Genomic DNA, 24,385 nt, shown 5'->3' with positions numbered 1-24,385 from the left:
TATGAATAAATTCAATTTTGGTATAACTGCAATCAGGGTTAGAATAGACGACGCATAAAATGAGACTTCTATTTTAAGTTTGAATTTTCTTTAAAGAATCACGAATACTTTAAACTAGTTATGTTTATGCAACAGTACATGCATAATAGTAAAATAATCCAGAAAACAAAACAATAGTAGTAGTAATTTTAATAAAAATAATAAAGCAGTAAAAAAATATTTTTATTTATTTTTTATAACTCAACTAGTATATGCTGCTCATTATGGATAGGTTTATTTGATATTGTGTCTAAATGAAAAAAAAAAACGTATATCTTGTTCATGAATAATGTAATACTGTGAAATTGCTTTTGGGTACCCAAGACCCTGTTGTATTTGAGTACCAATACAATTACATATTGTGCAAACTATACAAATATGCACAGCTACAAACATGTTCAAAGTACATAAAGAAATATTGTTATTATTTTGTTTGACACAAAAAATAATGAACTGCGATCTTAACCGCGAAGTACATTGTTTTATTTGAATAAAAAATAAATCGTTTTGCGTATTTTACGTGTTTAATTCATAATTCAATGTAGCCGTTCTGGGGAACTTAAACGATGTGTACTCGTTTTGTTCATTCATCGTCAACCACAAAAAAATATATCACTTTTTTACGCACAGTAATAAACTCATATTACTCTAGCCCACTGAGTTTCTCGCCGGATCTTCTCAGTGGGTCGTGTTTCCGATCCGGTGGTAGATCCTGCGAAGCGCTGCTCTTGCTAGGGCTTGTGTTAGCAACGTCCTCAGGTTAGAGCCCCGTGAGCTAACCTACTCGCCCGGTTACGCAGGCATAACCCCTATTAGCATAGGTAAAATAATAATAACACTCTACTTACTAAATTAAGTAATTAGTGATACTTATTATACGTAACACCTATACCCAGGGATGCAAAACTGATATACATATATTTGTTTTAAAAAGTAGCCCTGTGTGCTTAGTGGGAGTTTTTAACGTTCTCGACAGCGTAGAAGTTAACTCAAATTTGTATGTAGCTGGAACAGCGCCCCTAGCGGCATACGTAGGCAAACGTTCCAACTCCGTACAAATTTGAGTTAACTTTTACGCTATCGAGAACGTTAAAAAACTCGCACTAAGCACACTGATTACGTAGACCGTTGTCATATGACAGCGTACAAAGCAAATGAAAGTAAGTTAACACGATTGTTTCTGTGTTGGGGTTAATGGTTTGTCAATAACCATATTTTACATTAACGATGCCTACATTTAGCTTCCGCATAGGTAACTGTAATACGTATACGTATTTTTAATAAAAACAAATTCTGTGTATCAAGTTAAGGTCTACAACGATCGATGCTCAAATTCAGTTTTATCACTATCGGATACAAATTTTTTTATTGAAAATTTTCATAACTATAAATTATTTATTAATTAATAAACAATATTTGAAGTAAGTTTCCTAATTTATGTTTTGTAATGTGACGGAGCAGTCAATTCAAAAATTTGGGGAAGAATATTAAAAACTAGGTAGCAACAACTATGTTCATTTCCAAACACAACGCGACTGGGCGATACGTCACGTGCTTGTGCTATTGAACAGTTGCTATTTACATTTTAAACATACATGCCGTACATTATTTGGGACATCGGCAAACTAAGAAAACGAAGCCATCAGAATGTCACCCGTTATGATCTTAACTGCATTGTAATGAGACAGGACAAGGGCCATCATGAAACGGAGCAGCTTAAGTGAACGATGACATTTAAATTAGTTTCAATGGTCAAAGACGAGGATCGGCTGGGAATGATCTTAATGAACCCTCGAGCTTCATTGTTCGTTTAAATCAGGGGTTCCCAAACTTATTTTGTCTAATGCCCACTTTGAGAATACATTATTTTTAGCGCCCCCATTTTTGTCACCTACCTAAAAACCACTATGGCGAGAGCTCAGTCGGTGTCTAAGGGTCCTCGTAGATGAAATTACAAATCGCCTCTCAAGCCTCTACACAACGCCCCTATTTTTTTTCTGGGTCTCTTACCGCCCCCCTTTAGGACTGCAGCGCTCACAAGGGGGCGTTATTGCCCGCTTTGGGAAAGGCTGGTTTAAATACTTGAAGCTGTTTCGAAAGATGAAAAAATAAACGATAAGTGCATTCTGTGAGATTCGCGATGCGCGGTCCGCCGGTAGTCAGCTCGGCAAACACCGGTTTGAGTGCGTGACCGTCTTACAGCAGCCTTGTCGGCTGGCGCCATTAATACTGAATTCTCTCACTCACACTCGTCAAACATCGAACGGTACTTTAAACTTAGCGACTCACGAGACGGATGAGCGGCTGTGAATTTGAATGATTTTCGCATTTTTATCATGCGCGCACGCACTGGTAAATGCTTTTTCAACGCTTATGAGATGCTTGCAAACAAATTTAATTGAAACACTGACGCGATCACGCTTGGGGGCAACAAAGTGGTAAGCACTTATTTGTGGTTTATTCAATTTTGATTCATACATTTTGAGAAGCAATAATTGTCCTAATTTAAGGTTAAGTTAGGTTTAATTTCAATTATAACACACACGTGTATTTCATGTTATTCACGCGAACCATGTAATACACTGTTATTGCCTATTGTTAATTATTTACTTACGAAACAATTACACATAAAATATTATTATGGCCCATTTTTAGCTTAAAGGGTCTAGAAGAACATTTGGGTATCTTATTAGTGCTAAAATTAATCAATTTTCTAATTGTTCGTTATCGATTCGATAATTGGACAAGCTACTCGAGTCTAATCGATTGACTATCGTTATGACAGTTGTGATCTTCAAACAATAGGCGGTAATCGATTATACAATGGTCTACTCATTATGCTGTGGAAGCTTCGAGATGGTCAAACGACAAACGATTGCACCTTGGAGAATAATCTAGAAAACACAATATTAAGCAGACACTTTTGTTGTAATCTCAAACAAAAAGTAAATTAGTAAGTTTATTTGTCTTTTCGTAAACGAAGCACAGTATGTAAGTGGATATATGGAGAGCTAAATTTGTTACAATGATAGTATGTAATACAATCCGTTTAAAAATATGTGTATATTTATGATTACTAGAGATCCCGCAGTAGTTGAAATTCGACTATAATTAATTGGAATTGTAAGTTTGTACACTATTATGATTGTATTTTATACTTCTATAACCAAAAATTTCGCCAAGGCTACACTACAAAAAAATATTAATAAAGACAAACATTATTTAATCTATTCTCAATTTGACCATAGACGTCGAAAACAAAAGTTTGACAATAAATAGTATGCATGCGTGTGTGCGTCAAATACATGGTATGTAGTGTGTGTAATGTTTTCTTTATTGATTTAATGTATCTTTTATTCATTATTTAAAAAAAATATTAGCATTGTGCACTTATTCTCTATATTCTCTATAAGTGTGGAAAATTTCATACTCCTCCGTCCGCGCAATTTTCGTAAAAAGGGATACAAAGTTTTTGCTTCACGTATTAATATATAGATGATTCAAGTAAATTACATGAAACAGGACATTAATGTTTGGAATCTAACACTCGCAATTTATGTATATACGCACTTGTTTAACGAATGTATGAAGTCGATTATCTTTATTATTACATTAATTTATTGGAAAAAATGTTAATCATTAAATGTAATATAAAACATATTTTTTATAGTTCCCTTATTAACATTGAATAAGGTGTGGAGAGTCATTGTTTTTAAATGTATCTTAGGCCCTTTACTTCTGACACATCGGAACACGTCACGCATAACTAAGACATTTTTTCCTCATATTTTCTCCATCGAGACACGTCCTGCAGCAATTGTAATGCGATCGAACTAAATTAAGTCACTATTCCGAATGTTGCATACACATACATATAGATTAGTATTCCCAGAAGAATTTTCAATGAAGGCTGTAGAGAGGAAAAGTAAATGCTTCTGAATATTTTATCTACAATGGATTTCTCGTCCTATTAGGACGTCCTATTCGTTTTATTACCTATGCGTGTTATTCTCTATAACTTTATTAAATTGTTTAAATATTTATTGTCAAGAATTTCTAGAGAATTGTACTATTTTTTCTTATAATCGACGTAACAATTTATTAAGACACAAAGAGTTGTAAAGGACTTTAACTGCGTCGTCCTTGCCTTGTTTGAAGAGAATGAACTGCGAGACGTGCTTTTTTCAATAATACCTAGTCTTCGTTTGTTTATTTCTAATATTATTTTTCAATTCTTTCAGGTATTTATATTAATTGATTTTTTTAGACAATCAACTGATTTCAGCTGAAAATAGGCTTAGATTTTAGACGTTTTATTAAGAAATTATTAAGATGATACTGCTCGGTTAAGCGATGAGAAATACTTATTAGATTAATTCTGCCCGTAGTATCTTAAAAATATAACAATAAAAAAATCAACTGAATTTGATCTGAAAATAGGCTTAGATTTTAGACGTTTTATTAAGAAATTATTAAGATGATACTGCTCGGTTAAGCGATGAGAAATACTTATTAGATTAATTCTGCCCGTAGTATCTTAAAAATATAACAATAAAAAAATCAACTGAATTTGATCTGAAAATAGGCTTAGATTTTTGACTTTTTATTAAGAAATTATTAAGATGATACTGCCCGGTTAAGCGATGAGAAATACTTATTAGATTAATTCTGCCCGTAGTATCTTTATAATATAACAAAGGATCGCCTGCTTAGTTAAAGATAAAAGCACTATGATTCATGTGTCATATTACAATCAGATCGAATATTTTATGTGTATTCAAACGTTAACTAATAATGCTCGTGCTACCATACGAAGTAACATAGAAAGATAGGACCGGAGACTGTAATAATATCATTGGAATAAACAAGAAATTAACTGTACTTAAATTTCGAGTGAACGCAAATAAAAAAACAAATTAGCATGTAACGAATTAGACGGACATTGCAATTAACATTGTTTTTCAAGCATCTTCCTCATAGTTTGTAAGCGAATTTTATGTTAAATAACGTTGTTACTAATTTAAGTGTTTTCTTTACGTACGTTTTCGGATTTATCAGTAAAAATGTTATGTATTTTTTATCGTTGCAAAACCGGGTATATTATTTTTTAATGGTTAATTTTATTGCCGTTAGATTATGAACGTTCTTGTCAGTAAATTATATGTAAAAAAAAAATTGTAAATATAAAAACAAAAGTAGGGGTTTAGTAAAGTTTTTTTTTTTTAATTCTTTTTGTCGCTATCTTTTCTTAAGCGCGTCTTTTTATGACCCTCATATAAAGTAACTTCATAGGGATAGATAATTTATTTTAGTTTAATCCTGTTACAGGCGCCTTGGTAATGCGCTCCGGGTTGTCCTTGTGTCGATTTTTAACTATTATTGAAGTTATACTTCTTTAGGCGCGTTATAAAAAAAAGATGAGAGTGATATTTTACGGTGCGCGCGCATGGTGACACAAAATTAACAGAATGAAGTTGTCTACTAAATTGCTCATTACAATGCGACCGACGTAGCTTGGCGAGTCTGAATATAGCCGCAGGTGAACTTTCCGAACCGTACCGAGAATTACCGAATTTATACGATGTCAAGAAAAGGGATGTCCAAAATGCGTGTTTGAGGATGTTGTTTAATCGATTTTTTTTCAAATTAATTAAAATTTAAATTAAAAAAAAAGAAATAAATTTAATATAAATAAAGTATAACTTCTTACGCGCGTACATAAGTACACGCACCCTTTTTATTTATACTACCATTATTTATTTCACTATTGGAAAAGTCCTTAAACAACTGATGCTATTACAAGACGTGGTTTTTGCAGTGGACCACTTACACTATCATTATTTACGTCGTTACAGTAAAGTGTAAAGTCATCACCGGAATACACTTTATAATTATAATTACATAAATATAATTAAGACCGACAATGCTCAGCTCCGGTGTAAATGTTAATAGATGAAATAAATTTGATTTAATTTGCACAAACTTTTCGAAAACACAAGACTAAAAATAGATCAAGGTTTCCTTCGTGTTAAATTCCAAATTATATTTATAGAAAAGTGACACCGTCCTAACATAGCAAAATATGATACAGTATATTACGTACTTTACGATGGCTTGTTAATAATTTAGATTACAATTAAACGAAAATGGATCTTCTGAATCTTCATAACACTTTTAGGCTAGTTAAAGATTACTTTTGATAAATTTCAACATACATAATATATACATATCGCTTCTTCAAGTATTCTGTATCAAAACGCTCCACCGTAAACTTCGTTATATTTTAAAATCAATTAAGATATCACATAATAATGATTGTGCGTAATAATATAATTTCAGTAAATATTGACACGCTTTATTGACATGGTAATTATACGGTGGGTGATAGATTTCGTTTAATTAGCATGCTCATTAAATCTCCGCAAGCGTAATTGAGTTATTTGGGACTACGGAACACGTAGCACGTTATAATAGAACTCCTTACTTCATGGACCATTCATTTGGATTTTCCAATACTAATATAAAAGAAGCCATATCCTTCGAATTGAAAACTTTTTATTGTTTTTGAAATCTGTTAAAATACATACAAATTGTTGTTGTTAAAATACAAAAAAATCGTTGTTGTTAAAATACAAAAAAATCGGTTTTAACTGTAAAGTCGGCTTACTGAAGATAGTTGAATGTGACAACGTCATAAGAAAATACTGATGGAATGGATTTATTTTTCAAATGAAACGCCTCAGAGCGAGGTAACGCCGCATGAGTCATGTTTTTTCGTGCGTGCAGCCGGCTCCATCGAATTATAAGACGTTGTCTCGTCAAAAAAATACAATAAATTGAATATCGGCATTAAAGATGTACCACATCGAGTTTCTAGGATTACTAAAATTCCGTGACTGCTTCGTTCGAAATTTCCACTCGCGCGTTTAATATTAACGTTGATTTGAATACCAATTGACCATTTGAATTTTATTTATCAGGACGCACAAAAAATTAACCAAATATAAGCCGCCCACAAAAACAAATATAAGGAACTTAACAATTAAACTCGAGAGAACGCCTTGCTTATATTTGACTGTTGACCATTTGAACCTTGACTTGACCGTCTCAGCGATGATTTTTTTTTTTTTTTTTTTTTTTTTTTTTTTTTTTTTTTTTTTTTTTTTTTTTTTTTTTTTTTTTTTTTTTTCTTTTTTTCGGGCCGGGGGCCGAACCTCCTACGAGGTCCCCGCGCCTAGGGGGCGCGCGGGGTATGTGAGACTCAACGACCTGCAGGTGTTGAGAGCAGATCGCGGGCCCAAGGATTTTAGGGCCCACCCACTAAACGACTCCCCTGCACTCTTACACCCGACGTCCGATCTCCGTCCGGGGTCAGAACCCATTCAGAGTAGGGGGGTTCCCGCGGTCAACACTACAACCAGACACGCGGCGCCACCCCGAGGACGCCCGACCGACGGGTCGTCGAGGCGATAGTCGATGACCAACGACGTCGGTCTCCGCGGTACGGCGGCCCTACCAGGCCGCCCGGGCGGTGCCGCTGGTGTTCCGGGATACCCCGCTGGGCCAGAACCAGCCTGCCGGGTCGGAACGCGATACACCGCCGACCGGGTTGCTCTTCAACAGTATGTTCGGCGACGACAGCGACGACGAAAATGCGGACCGCATCGCAGTCCGCAGCCGCCGACGCGCCGTCCCGTCCTCCTGGTGCCAGCGCGCTAGAGTGACGGTAGCGTGCGGCGCAGCCTCAACCCCCTTAGGTCGCCCCGTGACCATCACCGGGAGGAGACTGCCTCCTCATAGGGGCTGGAGCTGGACAAACGCCCTCCTCCGAACCCCGGCTCGACGGCGGCGGCACGGCGCCGAGAGGGAAGAAGAGCTCTCCCTCTCCCGTTCCGCCGCCTCCTTCTGCGAGATGGTGGACTCGCAGAAGTCGAGCATCGCCTGCCAGGACTCGTCGCTGCCGAGCATCGTAGCCACGACGGTCGGAAGCGACAAGTCCGGTCCTATTTTTGCAACGAGGACGCGGCGCTGCTCCGCGAAAGCGGTGCAGTACGCGAGCGTGTGCTCCGCTCTCAGCGATGATGGCTCAACCAAGGTAAGCCGAGGTACAACACAGAATTTTAATTACACGTTTAATACAAAACCATTTTCTCAACATTAAGTTTTATGATGATTAATTACTACGGATACATCATGAAATATGTATTCCATCACGAAAATTGTATTTAATGTGATTTTTAGAACGATTATTACGTAGAATATTCTGACTGGTACATTCTTAAACATTTGAATAATACGTCTGAAATCGTATATTCGAAAATTTATATGGCATATTATTTGGAAATGCCAATTAAACTTATTATAAGTAATTCCAATAAAAACTTATCAGAGTATTTCCAATATAAATGGTCATTATCTAGATAATTTTGATTGAACCTCCAAAGAGATGATTGTGTATTTAGATAAACTAAAAACATAGCGAAATTCGACGTGCATTCATACTGAAATTTTCAGACCGAATTATTTCGTGTTTTTTTTAGCGGTTAATGTGGCATCCAACATTTAAAAATTTCCCGCAAATGCTTAATGCCAATATTGTGATATGTGAGCGCGTTTTGGAGCTGTATTTTGTCATTAAGATCACGGAACACAACTCTTGCAATTAAATATTTAGTGATCGCACAGTATTATTATAGCCTATCTTCTATCTATATAAAAATGAATTGCTGTTCGTTAGTCTCGCTAAAACTCGAGAACGGCTGGACTGATTTAGCTAATTTTGGTCTTGAATTATTTATGGAAGTCCAGAGAAGGGACAAAAGGTAAATAAATATGAAAATGCTCGGAATTAAATAAAAATAACAATTTTCTTTTTCCTTTGATGTGTCCCCCGTCGGACGGATTCCTTTTCTTTGTTTTAAGTTTATTTTATACAAAAGCTTAGGTCTTTTAGTTATCGATTGCGGCACTACGCAGTCTGCCGGGTCAGCTAGTTATAGTAATAAATAAATATACTCTGAAACGTGATCGAAAACGTGACCAATCCGGGTGCACTGCATTACAATTTATTCAAACGTAACCTACCATTACATATGTATGAAAAAGACCCGTTCGATGTATTCGTGAATACCGAGACCCGATTACAAAGAGTTTTATATATGCTTCCAGCAAACTAGTATCGCGTGCCGTTGATCTTGGAAATACTAGATTGCCTTGATTTTATTTCTTTTTACTTTACAAAGTACACACTCGTGTCACCTATAGAACAAAAAAAAAAGTAATTGATTTTATCTGTCGCCACTACGTATTATTATTATGTTATATATTAATAATTTATGTTAAATGTATTAATTAATGAAACGTGGTTCTTATAGTGACGTAGGCTTTAGATGACAATTTCAAACCATCATCACGAGTTACTCTACGTGACAAACTTAGATTTGATAAGGTCTGTAGAAGAACGGGTAAGTCATCCGTATATTATTATATCTTTAAAAATAAAATAAAACTAGACGTTTGTATGTTAGTCCTCTATGCGTTCCTAAGCCGTTGGTCTGATTGTGGTGAGGTTTGGTGCAGTTGCTGTTGGTAATTCAGGGAAGGTTCTTGTCATATTTTCATCAATGTACAGTAAGAGTAGCGTGCGTAGTTTCAACAAAGTGCCCTTTGTCCTTCTGATTGTATTGAATTTCTTACTGGTGGTAAGGTGTGGTAGGGTGGGGAAGTCGCTATAACTATACTTGAGACCTTAGAGCTTATATCTCAAGGTGGATGGCGCATTTACGTTATAGATGTCTATGGTCTCAGATAACCACTTAACACCAGGTGGGTTATGAGCTCGTCCACCCATATTTAAAAAAAACTCACTTGTCACTTCAGGGAACGTCTCTGGTATCAGTACAATACAAATCAGTACACGTCCTCGCACGGGATCCATTAGTTCAAAACCATACATGGACGTTCGATCTACATAATATATCTCACCAGTTTAGTTATAAAAAGAAACTTGAACCGGCTCAACCGGCACCGCAAGCTATCGATTACTGCAGGTGTCTTTAAAAAAATGTTCGGGAGACTCCTTTTTTTTGTCCTTGGCCGCTAATTTAAGTGCAGTTTCGCACTACGACAAGTAAAGATTTCACATTCTACTTTCACCGGCTCGTTTTTTTCGTTGCTTGCTCGGTGTTAGTAAAACATTAACGCAACCTGGAAGCCGACGTGAATGTCGCCAACAAATCTCATTGTGTCAACGGCTATTTCAGTTCTCTGATGATTTTGTAACCTTTATAATATTGCTTTATACATATTTTAATTTAGACTACTACTGCATCTACTGCCTTCACATACGAGTGGGGTATATGAGTCGACTATTATCAAAGCCGGCAATGTGACTTCTGGACAATTATTGGTAAATCAGAAAAACGAATTATTGACTTTGTATTCCATTGGCAGTCACAAAACTCTTCTGAACGACATCTTAGATAAATAACAGGTTAAGTATTAACCTTTATTTAATGCAGGTTTTGAACCGTATCCTTTGAAGGAGACGATTATATTCAAATCAATCTGTATTGACATATCAATAATATTTTTTTGTCCAAATGCACAGATTGCCACCTTTGATAATAGACGACTCAGATAAAACGTTGTTTTGTGTAACCAGTAAGCTAGATCAATGTTTATTTCATTTCATTTTGTGTATGTAAGTATTACGTTTACGACTTCATTTTAATAATTTCGTAACTATTTTAATTAAGGTATCGGTTTCCGCTGATAATATTAAAATTCTGTTCTTCATATTTGAACAAATTGTAGTAAATAAAAAGTAGTCGATAAATTAACAATCCGAAGGCCGGGCTCGATATGACCTTGCAGTGGTGTATTGGGTAATAAAACTGTTTAAGTATACCTAGTACCTATTTGCCGATAAAAAATACTCATTACTATTTGACACATTTGTGTTATACGTATGAGTTTAAAATTAAAGATATGCACGAGTATGTACATGTCAGAAGCTAAGCATCGGATCTTATTTTGTCATTCATAACATACGGTTTCTCTGTGTTTTTCGTCCAGTTTTTGGGGTTTCAACAGTAATTTTAAGATTGTCACATAATAAATAAATTAGAACTAATAACAATTTCAAAATTTTCAAATTCGCTCATTTTCAATTTCAATCCATCAATTTCAAATCGTAGATATCCTATATCACATATATGAATACAAAAAGTACAGACTTTTTATTTAAATAACAATATACGCTGCGTGGCAAGGCTTGGGGGAGGCCTATGTCCAGCAGTGGACGTCCATGGGCTGATAGGATAGGATACGCTGCGTTCATAAATAGCTATAAATTGATATTGTTCATAATGCTTATCGTAATAGTTTATATAAAGTGCGACTTTCAAACGGTCACGACACATAGAATTCAAAAATAATCGAATACTCTGATGTACATATTTGTACAATTCTAAATCGTATTGCCATATACCGAGGTCTTTAATGTGGAAGTTTTTTGAGACAGCTTAGTGACATAAATTCACGTGATGCGCACTTATAAACATTTTGAACCGATCGATTAAATTTCAGTTTACGTTCATAACACTATAAGAATACCAAATACAGTTTGGTTGCAACAACAAGGAAAACAATAACTGGTTACTGGTACATCTGGAAGCACAATGCACAGAATCGACTACACTGAAGTACTGGTATTTTTTCTTTAACAGATCTTTAAATTTTTATACGTCATGAAACTAGCGCTAGTCAGAACGAAATAATTTTTTTAGCGCCCAATATTTCCAGTATTAATGCGGGCCTATTAATCTTTTTACGAGTATAGTCATTTACATTCTTATTATTCAATCCTTTTTTTTTAATTAGAGTAATATGAATATGAAAATTATATTATTAATTACAATTAAACTTGAATGTATTTAATTTATCGCAATCGATACGAGGAACCACTCGTCCGTGTGAACAACCCTGCTTACAATTTAAATGTGTATATTTGAGTCGACTAGTATCAAAGCCGGCAATGTGACTTTTGGACAATTATTGGTAAATCAGAAAAACGAATTATTGACTTTGTATTCCATTGGCAGCCACAAAACTCTTCTGAACGACATCTTAGATAAATAACAGGTTAAGTATTAACCTTTATTTAATGCAGGTTTTGAACCGTATTCTTTGAAGGAGACGATTATATTCAAATCAATCTGTATTGACATATCAATAAAATTTTCTTGTTCAAATGCACAGATTGCCACCTTTGATAATAGACGACTCATTTATTGTACTTATTGTGTACTATTCTCACCGTACTAGAAGTATTGTCTTAAAGTAGTGCAGTATAGATAAGAAGTTTATGTGTAAATTTATGTTCACGTGCGTACAATTTAGGTGACTATCTAAACCTGTTTTAATTTGCCTCCCCGCAAATTTTTACAGACTTTTTAAGGCACCTCCTTGCTATACGCCTTAGTCAATAATAAGTTAATTAAACAAACTACACTTATTGTTGTTTCATTCCTACGTTATCTTTAGCGCTTAAATAAATATAATTATAGAGTAAATAGTAAAATATAACACATTTATCATGTCCGTTATAGATAAAATATGTTCTTCATAAACACAGAAAAAAACCTCAGCGGTTAAGTCATTTTATACAATGCTTTTAAAACTATTACAGTTAATTTGTTGATGTATTATGCTTTGTCGTCGCAATATGTAATGAAAATTATACAATGATTAACAAAATTGTTAAAAAATGTTTTCATTTTAGTTTTGAACTTAACAAGCAAATTTGTAAAGATTTTCTCAAAAAAAAAACAAATTTTGTTTCTCATATCATTAGAACAAAATATCTTTTGTATTAACAAAATAATAGGACAACAAAAAAGGCGTATAGTTAATCATGGAGCTATTAAAACATTAATTACTCTCGAGTCAAGAGACTGTCTTTTTACTGAAACTCATTCATTTCACACGAAGTATTATAAGTTATAAACGACTCTAACAATTTGTTCCTATTAAATATAAATGTTTAGCTTCTAACCGAAATATTATATTTGGATAATATAAAAGCACAGAGCATTCTTTCGGGGTGTGAAAATATGTTACCGTAATATATTTTCTTTTGTCGCTGATGGCCTAAGGGGTTATACTGTAAACGTGTTTCGCCTCTCGAAAGATGGGCCTTCATTTTGTTTCGTTTGATGCGAGTTCTGATTCTTTATTTCAATTGCTGTTACATAAGACGTTCCCTTGTGCTCCTGTACCTTATTTTTATTTGTTTGAATATACGAATACTGACGTAACCACGGAAATTGTAAACTATTCTAAACTTCAGAAATAATTAACACGAAAACGAACCGTGATAAAATTTTAATTATGTCTATGACTAGTGTAAATCAAATAAAATATTAAATGAAATCAAGTTTATATATATGATTGGTTTAAAATAATATTTTTAAAGGAGGGATTTAAATAAAATAATATAGTTAGAGATAAAATAGGTATTTTAAGGCTGTTTAGTTATATACAAATACTAGCTGTACCCGTCCGCTTTGCTGGGTATTTAAAATTAAGATTATTATTTCGCACTCCCATAAAGATTCTCATCATTAACGCCCCCGCAACTAGTGTAGGGAGTCCAACACTCATATAAATATTAGCCTATCCATTAAGTACATGTATTTTCTACATGGATACTAAATTTCAAGTCAATCGGATGCACGGTTCAGTAGTTATAACGGAACATCCGTAAAAACCACTGCAGATTTGTATATTAGTATAGATGAACTTGGCTGTATGTGTGTTTATTTTCTTAAATAAATAAATGCTGCCCTACCCATCATTACGGTGAACGAGTTATGTTCGTATTAATTTTTTTAAACAAGTTCCCTCTTAAATGCATGCCGCACGTGAGTCACGGGGCCATAAATATTGAAGTAAAAAATTAAACGAAAGGCACTAAAGTCTCTTCGACAGGGTTTTTAAAGGCACTTTATTTGCCTTAATAACTGACTAAGAACAGACATGGTGCTGTAGAGAATTAAAGAACAGTTTCGAAAAATTAAGCGTAACTGATATATTTTCCTTACACATAGGAACGCAGGAAAAATTACATTTGTCTGAATTATTTTTAATTACACGATATACAACAAGGCAGCTGACACGCGGGACCGATGCATTTGCGTGTCACGCGAAGTCAACAAGGGGTCTACGACAGACTTGCTTTCTTAAAGTTTTTTTGCACTACCCTCCATGCAATACAAGTGAAAATCAGCTGAGCGTTTTAATGTCTATGGACTTCCGTAATCTTAACACCAGGCGGGCCATTAGTTCGATAATTTTTTCTTCATTATTCCTTCATCGTAAAAGTTGTTCGCGAAAGATGTGTTAAGTACGTATTTCCTGTATTCAAAAAATATACTTTGCTAAAACGATGGATGGACTTAGAATAAAAAGTCTGACAAAATAAGGTGCGGTGTAATGAAATGTTTCTGTAGCGTACTTAATACTTGTAATATAATACTTGTAATAACGAAAAACCGCCTACTCGTCATGAGATATCCGAAACTATCCGTCCGACGGACTTAAATTTGGGATAGATACTCCTTTTATAATAAGCGTTCACTAAGAACGGTTTCGACCAAAATGCTCCAGTTTTTTTTACCTACCCTCGTACTATCGAATAAAATAGCTCTTAGCTTAACCGTGACTATCTGAGCTTTAAACACAAATCTAACTGAATTCAAGGAAAAAACAATGCCTACATCTTGCTATTAAATCATATTCTTTTTTAAAATATTTTTTCTATTTCAATTATGCATTTAAATCCATGTAATAAACTAATGCGCACATATCTTGGAAATGACAGGCATTATGTTGTTAGTGACACTTAGAATGATTATTTTTAATAATAGTAATCTTTCGTTGGGCATGATACGGCAAAAACCCTTAATAATTTAGCTCATAAGGATAATAACAGAGATCACATTGAATTAAAATCATTATGTTTACCCTCGATTTGATGCAATTAGAGAAATGATGAACACGATGATGCGATAACAATGTTCATTATAACTACTTATGTATTTTTGTAATATAGTAATTCACCTAATGTCCGATTACATAGCAAAAAAATAAATTTGGGCATGAAAGACATGGGCATTTAGTTTCTATAAAGCCATGATTTCCATTTTCGAATTATAATTTCTTTGTATTTTTTTAAAGTAAATTTCGCCTGTGGAACGACCTTTAGTAATTTTTTAAAAAGTTTTTTCGTAAGACCTTAAGAAAAAAAACGTACGAAAACGTATTAAAACAGCTCTGTAATATACTTGCAACAGTGCTTTATTCTAGCAATGTACAGTGAGCTGCAAAAGTGCATGGACATTGTAAGACAGAAAAATTCTAACAACCTAAAATGAATGTCTCTTTAATATAAATTTTAAAATTTAGAACGTATGGCGAGTCAGGTTTGATACATATGTGTGTAATTATATTTGCGCCGGGGTCATTACCATATATTATTATATCTACAGCGTATTTCTAGTGAAAAAAAAAACCCACCAATGCCGTCTAATTTATTTTTATGACCTTTGATTGAGGTGTTCACAAGATTATCGGTTTTACGGTATCCACGTAATTCTGCTGCTGACTGTACATACTCATATTTTAATACTTCTTTCCGTAATTACTCAGTAGCCTACAAAATAAATTGATGCTCCCATGTATGACGGAACTAATTCTGCACATTCAATGACTTTAATAGTGGTAATTTGACGTTGTGTGCTGGGCATAATACGGCAGAAGAACCTTGATGTAGTTTACATCCATAATAATAAAAAAAAAACATATTAAATTATTATGTTTTATATATTTACTCCGATTTTATGTAAGTTTTGTAAGTGTCTATCTAACACGTCTATGTAAGTACACACTTGATAAACTAAATCATTTACTTTGGTCAAAATGAGCTATTTAATGTACACGTGTAAGATGATACACGTGTATATTAAATAGATTCCATTGAAATTTGAATTGAAAATAATAATTTATCTATATATATAAAAATGAATTGCTGTTCGTTATTCTCGCTAAAACTTGAGAACGGCTGGACTGATTTGGCCGATTTTGGTCTTGAATTATTTGTGGAAGTCCAGAGAAGGTTTAAAAGGTAGATACATATGAAAATGCTTGGAATTAAATAAAAATAACAATTTTGTTTTTCCTTTGATGTGTCCCCGTCGGACGCATTACTTTTATTTGTTTTAAGTTTGTTTTATACAAAAGTCTAGGTATTTTATTTATCGATTGAGGCACTACGAAGTCTGCCGGGTCAGCTAGTTTAGTAATAAAACAAACACAGAATTTGTATACAGTACAGAAAGCCCCACAGACAGCCCACTGAGTTTCTCGCCGGATCTTCTCAGTGGGTCGCGTTTTCGATCCGGTGGTAGATTCTGCAAAGTACTTCTCTTGCTAGGGCCAGTCTTAGTGTACTTGTTCGGCAAATCTAGTATAACCCCTCGAAGTTTCCAGAATAGGTAGGTTATTATTATTATTACAGAAAGAGAGGAGAAAGAAGAAATGTGGCCGTTTTAGACTTGTGAAAGAAATGAAAATATTTGTATTAAGTAGTATCTGTTTTTTGTCTCTAAACACTTTTCTTGAAACTCACAGTCATTACATTGCCGACATCGGCACCCATCGAAATTGTATCCCACTATCCTACCCCTTAAAGTAGAAGGCGCAACTGTTTTGCGATTGAAATAGACTAGTGGTACCTACTACTAGTGATGATAAAACAGATATAAAAATGATATAATTCAGTTATTTACCTAATAACAGCAGTGTTTGATGGCTTTAATTATAGATTACATGATATACTCACGCTTTAGAGAAAATGTTCAAAAATTTCATATCCTATTAAAAATTTGAACTGATCCATGTTTTAGATTTTGATATATACATTATTTTTTGTACATATTTTTTATACGATTTGTTTGATGTATGCGTTATCCTTAATTGGTATTAGCATAGTTGTTATTCCATGAAAGCTGCGTTTTCCTGTAATTGAGATAATACATATTCTAAGAACCTTTTATTCCTCTTTAGAAAAATATGTCTCCTATCCTTATATGGATTCTGTTCTTTCTTATATTCTGTCTAAATATTCTTTGTTGGAAAACCTAAATAAATAAATACCGCACTACTTCTCTTTGCCTTTTTTTTTATAGCTTAGATAGATGGACGAGCTCACAGCCCACCTGGTGTTAAGTGGTTACTGGAGCCCATGGACATCTACAACGAAAATGCGCCACCCACCTTGAGATATAAGTTCTAAGATCTCTGTGTAGTTACAACGGCTGCCCCACCCTTCAAACCGAAACGCATTACTGCTTCACGGCAGAAATACGCAGGGCGGTGGTACCTACCCGCCCGGACTCACAAGAGGTCCTACCACCAGTCTTAAATTTATCTTGCCTTCGTTCAATATGGTTTATAGTGAGGTTTTCGTAATAACACCGCAGCGCTTGACTCATAAGGTTTCAGCCATGCTCTCTAAATCGAGTGTATTCATACTGCGGTATAAAAATACTGTTTACTGTGCCTTCGCGCCAAACCTTTTTTTTTTGTTGAAGGATACTAAAACAAAAAAAAATAGTTAACTTTATCTTTAAAAGTAAATAAGTAAATTTAAATTATCGTCATTAAACAAATGACGATCAGTACTTATTCTTTCTTGACGAATAGAATAAATATATTGTACAAACATTAGACTCAAATTTGTATGTACATACTGTATATTACTGTATACATACTGTATATTACTCGTCACGGTTTTTTATCTATTAAGTAGGGGGGCACAAGTTCTGAGGTCCTACAGACCGTTTATAGATAAATACATTTAACACGTTTTTTTATATACAAAAATAATTGTCTATCTATCTCTTTGTTTCTTTTATTCTGTTTTTTGTTAATGTGAACGCACATCTATTGTTTATTTGGTAGAAAACTTTTTACAGTTACTGTTGACATTTCAAAGTAGGGCTCTGTCATGGAAAGTCAACACATGCTAGAACTCGAAATTTTTGACAAAACATTTAAACATACTGTGGATAGGTAGAAGGTATCATGGGTAAACTAGTATTAAATGGTTACTGATATTAGTACATTATTAGTACCACCGCCATGATATTTAATAGCTAATGGGCATATTATTGAGAAACATTGAACTTGCTTTAAGAGTTAGGACCCTGACATTGCTGCACCACTCGATAAGAACGCACTAGACGTCTTATCCACTGCACTGCGTTCAATTCAATATTATCCTTGCATGTTGATCCCAGATATGAGACTGTTACTTGACAATTATAAACTTCTGAAGGAACAATCGACGTCTATTCATTACTGTAACAAGAAGAACATTAGATCACTCACGTTTGTTACTTACTAGCTTCAATTTTAAAATACCACAAACAAAGACGTTCTTGTATTGTGATTTTTTTTGTTGGTTAAACTTTTTTATCCATCCGGATCTCACAAATGACCATATCAATCACTTCAAAAATCCCAAGGAGGCAAATTATAAGTATGACGTCACGACGAGCAGATTAAGAAGTTAATTAACACAAAAAAAAAAAACATTTCGTATTGTTTTGCACGAGATTGGATGAGATTTACAAGCGGTGTTGATAACAATTATTATCTCGAACTACACGCCCGTAAAGACATTAGTCAAATTTTATATCATTAATAGTTCTAGCCTTAGACACGTCCTTGTGGATCCATCAGATCAATAACACTTGTATTACACGCCTTCAGCTGTAAAACTAGGAGCAGGCTTAGGGACTCTGGTAAACGTACATGGCGAACTCGGAAAAGAGTTGTACGTGCAACCTAGCCCATATGTCAGACCACTGAGTTCCCTGAAATCACTTCTCTCCTGGCTGAGCCTTTGCTCGCCCGCCGATCCTGGTAAAACTGGAAAGGCCTCCAGGCCTCCACTAATCCATGGAAATAGAAATACAAGTGTGGGTGATGGGAGGACCATTAATAATTTTTCAAATGACTTCAATTATGATAGAAGAATTTCATACAGCCTGTTTGGTCGGTGGTGCGTTGTGACCACGCACATGTATTTTCTCATCTCTTACTCATGGATATCGATAACACACGAAATCACTTGAACGCGCGAGTGTCTCGCGAACGTCTGTACCTCTGCACGGACGAAAGCAAAATTCTAAATGATATGGAGGGATTTTTTTTCCTACCTATGTGATAGCCTTGAGAGGCTATTTTAGCTTCGCCCTAACCTGTAAGTAAGCTCACGAGGTTCAAACCGGGAGTGTTGCTAACAGTGGCTCTAGCAGTGCTAGGAGCAGTGCTTCGCAGAATCTACTACCGGATCGGAAACGCGACCCACTGAGAAGATCCGGCGAGAAACTCGGTGGGCTAATAGATCGATAATAGCTGAGCATGGGCTGGCACAAATTTTGGCGCGTATATTGCAGGATAGGACTGCTACGTGTGCCATAACTTAATTGTTCCATCGCCACCAATAAAAGTATTTCTATTTAGTATTTTTAATTTAGTAGTTTGGTAAACGTTAATTTTAAATCTTGGTAACATTCAATTTGAAAATGTGCTGTTGTGTTCGTAAAATCCAATAGCTACTTTTAGCGAAGTGATGTTGCGGACACACAATCGTATGATAATAAGCACATTATAGATGGCTGACAATAAAACAAGCAATTTCCTCGGACATTTATTATTCGTTTACGTTGAATTAACCTCAAAAATAGCCCATTGAATAACTACATCCAATTGACAACATAATTCTTTGTAATAATGTGGTTAAGTTCGTTCGTTCAGAATGTGTTTGTGTGCCTTCATATTTGTATTCAACTTTAATATGTATTGTTGATTCATTCAATTAAGCATCGACCTGCTGACTAGACGACGACCATGGGCGACGGTAACCACTCACCATCAGGCAATCATCAATCGTCTGCCAACAAAGGCAAAAAAAAAAACTTAACCACTTGTTTTCATATTGTGAATTAAAAAAACCACAAACGCAATGAACTGAAAACAAGATACATATTTTACTAACATAATATATTTTGTAATTTTAAATTATGACCCGATCATTTATTTTCTGTGTTATGAAATAGTCCATTTTAAAAAGAATAAACTGGGTATTTTGTGATTTAGTAATACATGTGCAAGTTGGTTGAGTATTTTTGAGAGAAAAAAAAAAGGTGTAAAATCATATTAATATCATTGAAATAGAAATGATAAAATTCAACAGCCTGCTTCTAAAACAATTGAACAAATGGGATTGCTTACACAGCTTATTATATTGACCCAAAACACATTTAATATATTTTTGTGCATCGGTTACGAATGTTCTTTGTTGAAAATGACACCTTTTGTATGGTATCTGTATAATGTATGTGTAATTTACATCCCAATTTCCGACATTCGAATAATTAGGACGTCAAAGAATAGAGTTTTGTAGAGAATAAGCTTTGTACCTTATTTACAAATATTTTTTAAATTTACAAAACATTTTTACAATTAGTTGTATTAAGGTTATTTTATTTGATTTCGGTACAAGAGTGTGGTCAAAAAATCTCTTTACACTAAGGATTCAGAAATGTAAATACTTGCAAATCAATTTTTTTTCGCTTGTCTAAGTACAATGTTTTTATTTGCAAAACAGTATTAAACGAATGTTCTAGAGGTAAAAAGATACCATTACAGAGGATGGCCCATGTGAGGATCGAACTCACGACCTTCGCGTTATTAGCACGACGCTCTAACCAACTGAGCTAATAGGCCGATGTTAAGGGAATTCAAAACCTTAAGCTTAAACAAAAAATTGGTCATCTGAATTAAAGAAAATCTGGTTCAAATTGCCCCTTTTAGTAGTATTATAGCAATAGCAATTGGTTAGATACGCTATACAGGGTGCTTTTTTATGAATATAAGTTTAAGATGGGTTTTTAAATTATATGTTTAATTATATGTTTTAAATATACGCAAAGTTTAATATGGTTAGTAAACTTATTAGGAACTATGGAAACGTCTTATTTACAGGACTTTAAATGAATGTATATTATCCTGAATATTACGTAGCTGTGTGTATTTTTATATAATAATATATAAATGTATATAGCCGCTAACCAATAAATTAATTTCCTATTAAAACCATACATAGGTATTATTATTAAATATAAATACTGAAAAGAGTCAAGTAAATAATAATAATATTATGGACGTGATAAAACTGCAGTAGAATTTTGTAATATAACAGGTCATATTTTTTTAGTAATGAACACTTTGTTATTGCATTTAATAAATAAATTACATCAAAAGTTCAACAGGAAGATGTTGACTGTTGTTTTAACCATCAACTAAACATCATTGAATTATGAGTATAATCAATAGAATTATGTAAGAGAAACGGGTCAACAGTAAATCGCGATTTCCGTCTCTTTTAGATGTACGTACATTATTGACGTTTCTGTTGTGTTTTCAAATTAAACAAATTTAACATATTGTTTTTACCATAAGTATTCGATTTTATTTTTCTAGAGAGTCATCTTTAAGGAAGCAAATCAATTGGAACACAACAAATAGTTTAAAAGAACGTTTTAGTAGAAAATAACAAAGAAAGAAATTCAATATGAAATGAAATGCGGCTAGTAACATAGACGGTCCCCACCGTTGTTGCTCAATGCTTAAAGATTGGTTCATAAAGATATTTGCATCGGATTCGTATATGTGTTTCCGTGTACATACTGTGAAAAACGTAAAAAATAGATTAAAAAGATACCGTTACACGGGATGGCCCATGTGAGGATCGAACTCACGACCTTCGCGTTATTAGCACGACGCTCTAACCAACTGAGCTAATAGGCCGGTACTGTGAAGGATGAAGACCAGGATCTAATGGGGAGATAAATCTAGTGCGCATGCTCCAGCCACAGAACCTTTGGTCCGCACATATTTGTAGGAAAATCCAAAAGCACGACATCTATTTTAATTTGACGACAATCTAAAGTTCCGAACTGACTCTCAGAATAACTGAGTTTCAAGCGTTTTCGTTTTGAAGCTAGATGACTCTGTTTAACAATTTCTGACGTATGCAAATCTCCACACATTGTTGTCATTATTCGCTTTACACGTATAAATGAGGCCGTCAGCGCAAAAGTGGCTTAACCCACAATTCATATTCGTGCTCATGCATTGTAATTTATTTAAAACATAATAAATTTTCCTGCACAATCGTCCTATCCCTAGTTTCATCCATGAATAACAGATGACTTTGTAAACATTATATTAGCGCGTATTTTCTGCCGACGAAGTATTTGTAAAGGTAAATTCGAACCTCATTATCTCCATACTAACTACGGTAAGCTTAGGTCACTTTTGCGCTGACGGCCTCATATATACCTAAACCTGACGTAATGAGTTAGAAAATTTAATCGAGACAGCCTAAAATAGAGAGATTTCATGATGATCCTGAAGATTAAATTCCAATTTATCGTTTCCTCTTCTTTTGTTTATTTAACAATTAGTGTTCAGTTAAAACACGTCTTAGTGACGTGTCCGTTGCTGACGAACCTCGACTATGATTCCTTATCCATACACGATAACTGTCACGACGAAGACCTAGTTATAGTTTTAAGGGCGGGCCTTGGATTTCTGTTTTGAAGTTGGAGATATAAGCCTCTAGTTTTTCAAGGTGTGGAATTATGTGATGCCAAAGCTAACAGCGACGGTACGTTTTTTAGTAGTTAGCCACTCCCACAATTTCCAATGAGTAGGCTCCGCAGAACGGGGGTGTCGATACGAATTCTCCCGCCCGCCCCAGAAAATATTCTTAAGACGAACGCCCTTGTGTTACACAGTTCGTGGACGATCCTGGGCCACTAAGGCGGTCGCTGTGAGATTTCGTGTAATCCAGACGTGGAGTGTTGCTTAGAGCTAAGTGGAGTTTCTTGTAGTGTTCATACTGAACGTGCTTACCCTGAGCGAACTCAGAGAAGTAAACTAGTTTGGAGAGGCTTAATTGATTCGTATAATGTGATTACAATAATAAAATATTTTATTTATTCGAAGATTCCGTGTCTGCAATGTCCGTTGTACCTATAATCTCCGCGCTTCAACAATTTGCCACTTAATGTGTAGACTCGACCTCAAACTTTTTATATGGCAGACTTCGTGCTTTACTATAAGGTAAGCTATATCAAGACACTGAAAAAACTTTAGGCAGAAATGAAGAACAAAAATTTAAGTTAAATAAAAAGAAACCTGTTGCCATTTTATTTTAAATATTTATCTTTTATCTATATATATAAAAATGAATTGCTGTTCGTTAGTCTCGCTAAAACTCGAGAACGGCTGGACCGATTTAGTTAATTTTGATTTTGAATTATTTGTAGAAGTCCAGAGAAGATTTAAAACGTAGATAAATATGAAAATGCTCAGAATTAAATAAAAATAACAATTTTGTTTTCCCTTTGATGTGTCCCCCGTCGGACGGATTCCTTCTGTTTGTTTTAAGTTTATTTTACACAAAAGTTTAGGTATTTTATTTATCGATTGCGGCACTACGAGTCTGCCGGGTTAACTAGTTTAGAATATAAATTAACGAAAGTAAGTTTTAGCAGCTAATAAAACATATTTACAAAAGCATCGTGCTTCATCAATCCGTGCTCACCATTATGTTGTTAGAAGGCAATTTACCTCGACACGTTTCGGCGACACAAAAACGGCCTATTGTTGTAAAAATATGCACACGACCGCGGAAATGGCATTTTAATTCTTAAGATTTCCAATAGTAAGTCAAAATGAAATGATAGGAAACTTTATTTGTATTAAAGATCATTCAGACAAGTATTTTAAAATTAATTCATATCTTGTTTTCTACTTGTATTCAAGTTCGGTAAAAATTCATTACGTATTTGCCAGATAATCTAATTTTTTGCATTTTAATTTTAAATGGAAAATAATATAATTAATGTATTCCCTTTTTATTCTTTGAGCTATTTCAATTTACTAGACTTCGACTAATGTTTTAAATATGTCGGGGATAACCGATACCTCAAGATTTAGGTTAATATTAAGTATAAAATTTTCCTTTGTTGTTTTTGACGAACAGAAAAGAAAAGATAAACAAAGCTGGTTTTTTATCTATATATTTTCCAAGCACATATTTTAATGATTTTTTTATTTCATTTCCTTTGTGAAGACTACAAACGAAATTGACTGCAAATCAGTTTTTTTTGTTGGTGTATTGGCAAACGAACTGTTTTGAGGG

The 24,385-nt window shown here is 34.3% G+C and overlaps 1 protein-coding gene and 2 non-coding genes across 4 annotated transcripts in view; 1 reads left to right on the top strand and 2 right to left on the bottom strand.

Annotated features, from left to right (window-relative positions):
• The window catches only part of LOC101744139 (UNC93-like protein), a 97,078-nt gene that overhangs the window by 29,015 nt on the left and 43,678 nt on the right, over positions 1-24,385 (top strand). The gene's annotated exons all lie outside the window — the stretch shown is intronic.
• Positions 20,825-20,898, bottom strand: TRNAI-AAU (transfer RNA isoleucine (anticodon AAU)). Its single transcript has one exon. It is a non-coding gene; the product is annotated as a tRNA-Ile (tRNA).
• On the bottom strand, positions 21,908-21,981 carry TRNAI-AAU (transfer RNA isoleucine (anticodon AAU)). Its single transcript has one exon. It is a non-coding gene; the product is annotated as a tRNA-Ile (tRNA).

This window comes from Bombyx mori, chromosome 1, assembly GCF_030269925.1.
Source record: "Bombyx mori chromosome 1, ASM3026992v2".
NCBI lineage: Eukaryota > Metazoa > Arthropoda > Insecta > Lepidoptera > Bombycidae > Bombyx > Bombyx mori.
The sequence above is the reverse complement of the archived record's forward strand: the minus strand, read 5'-3'. Positions and strand labels throughout refer to the sequence as shown.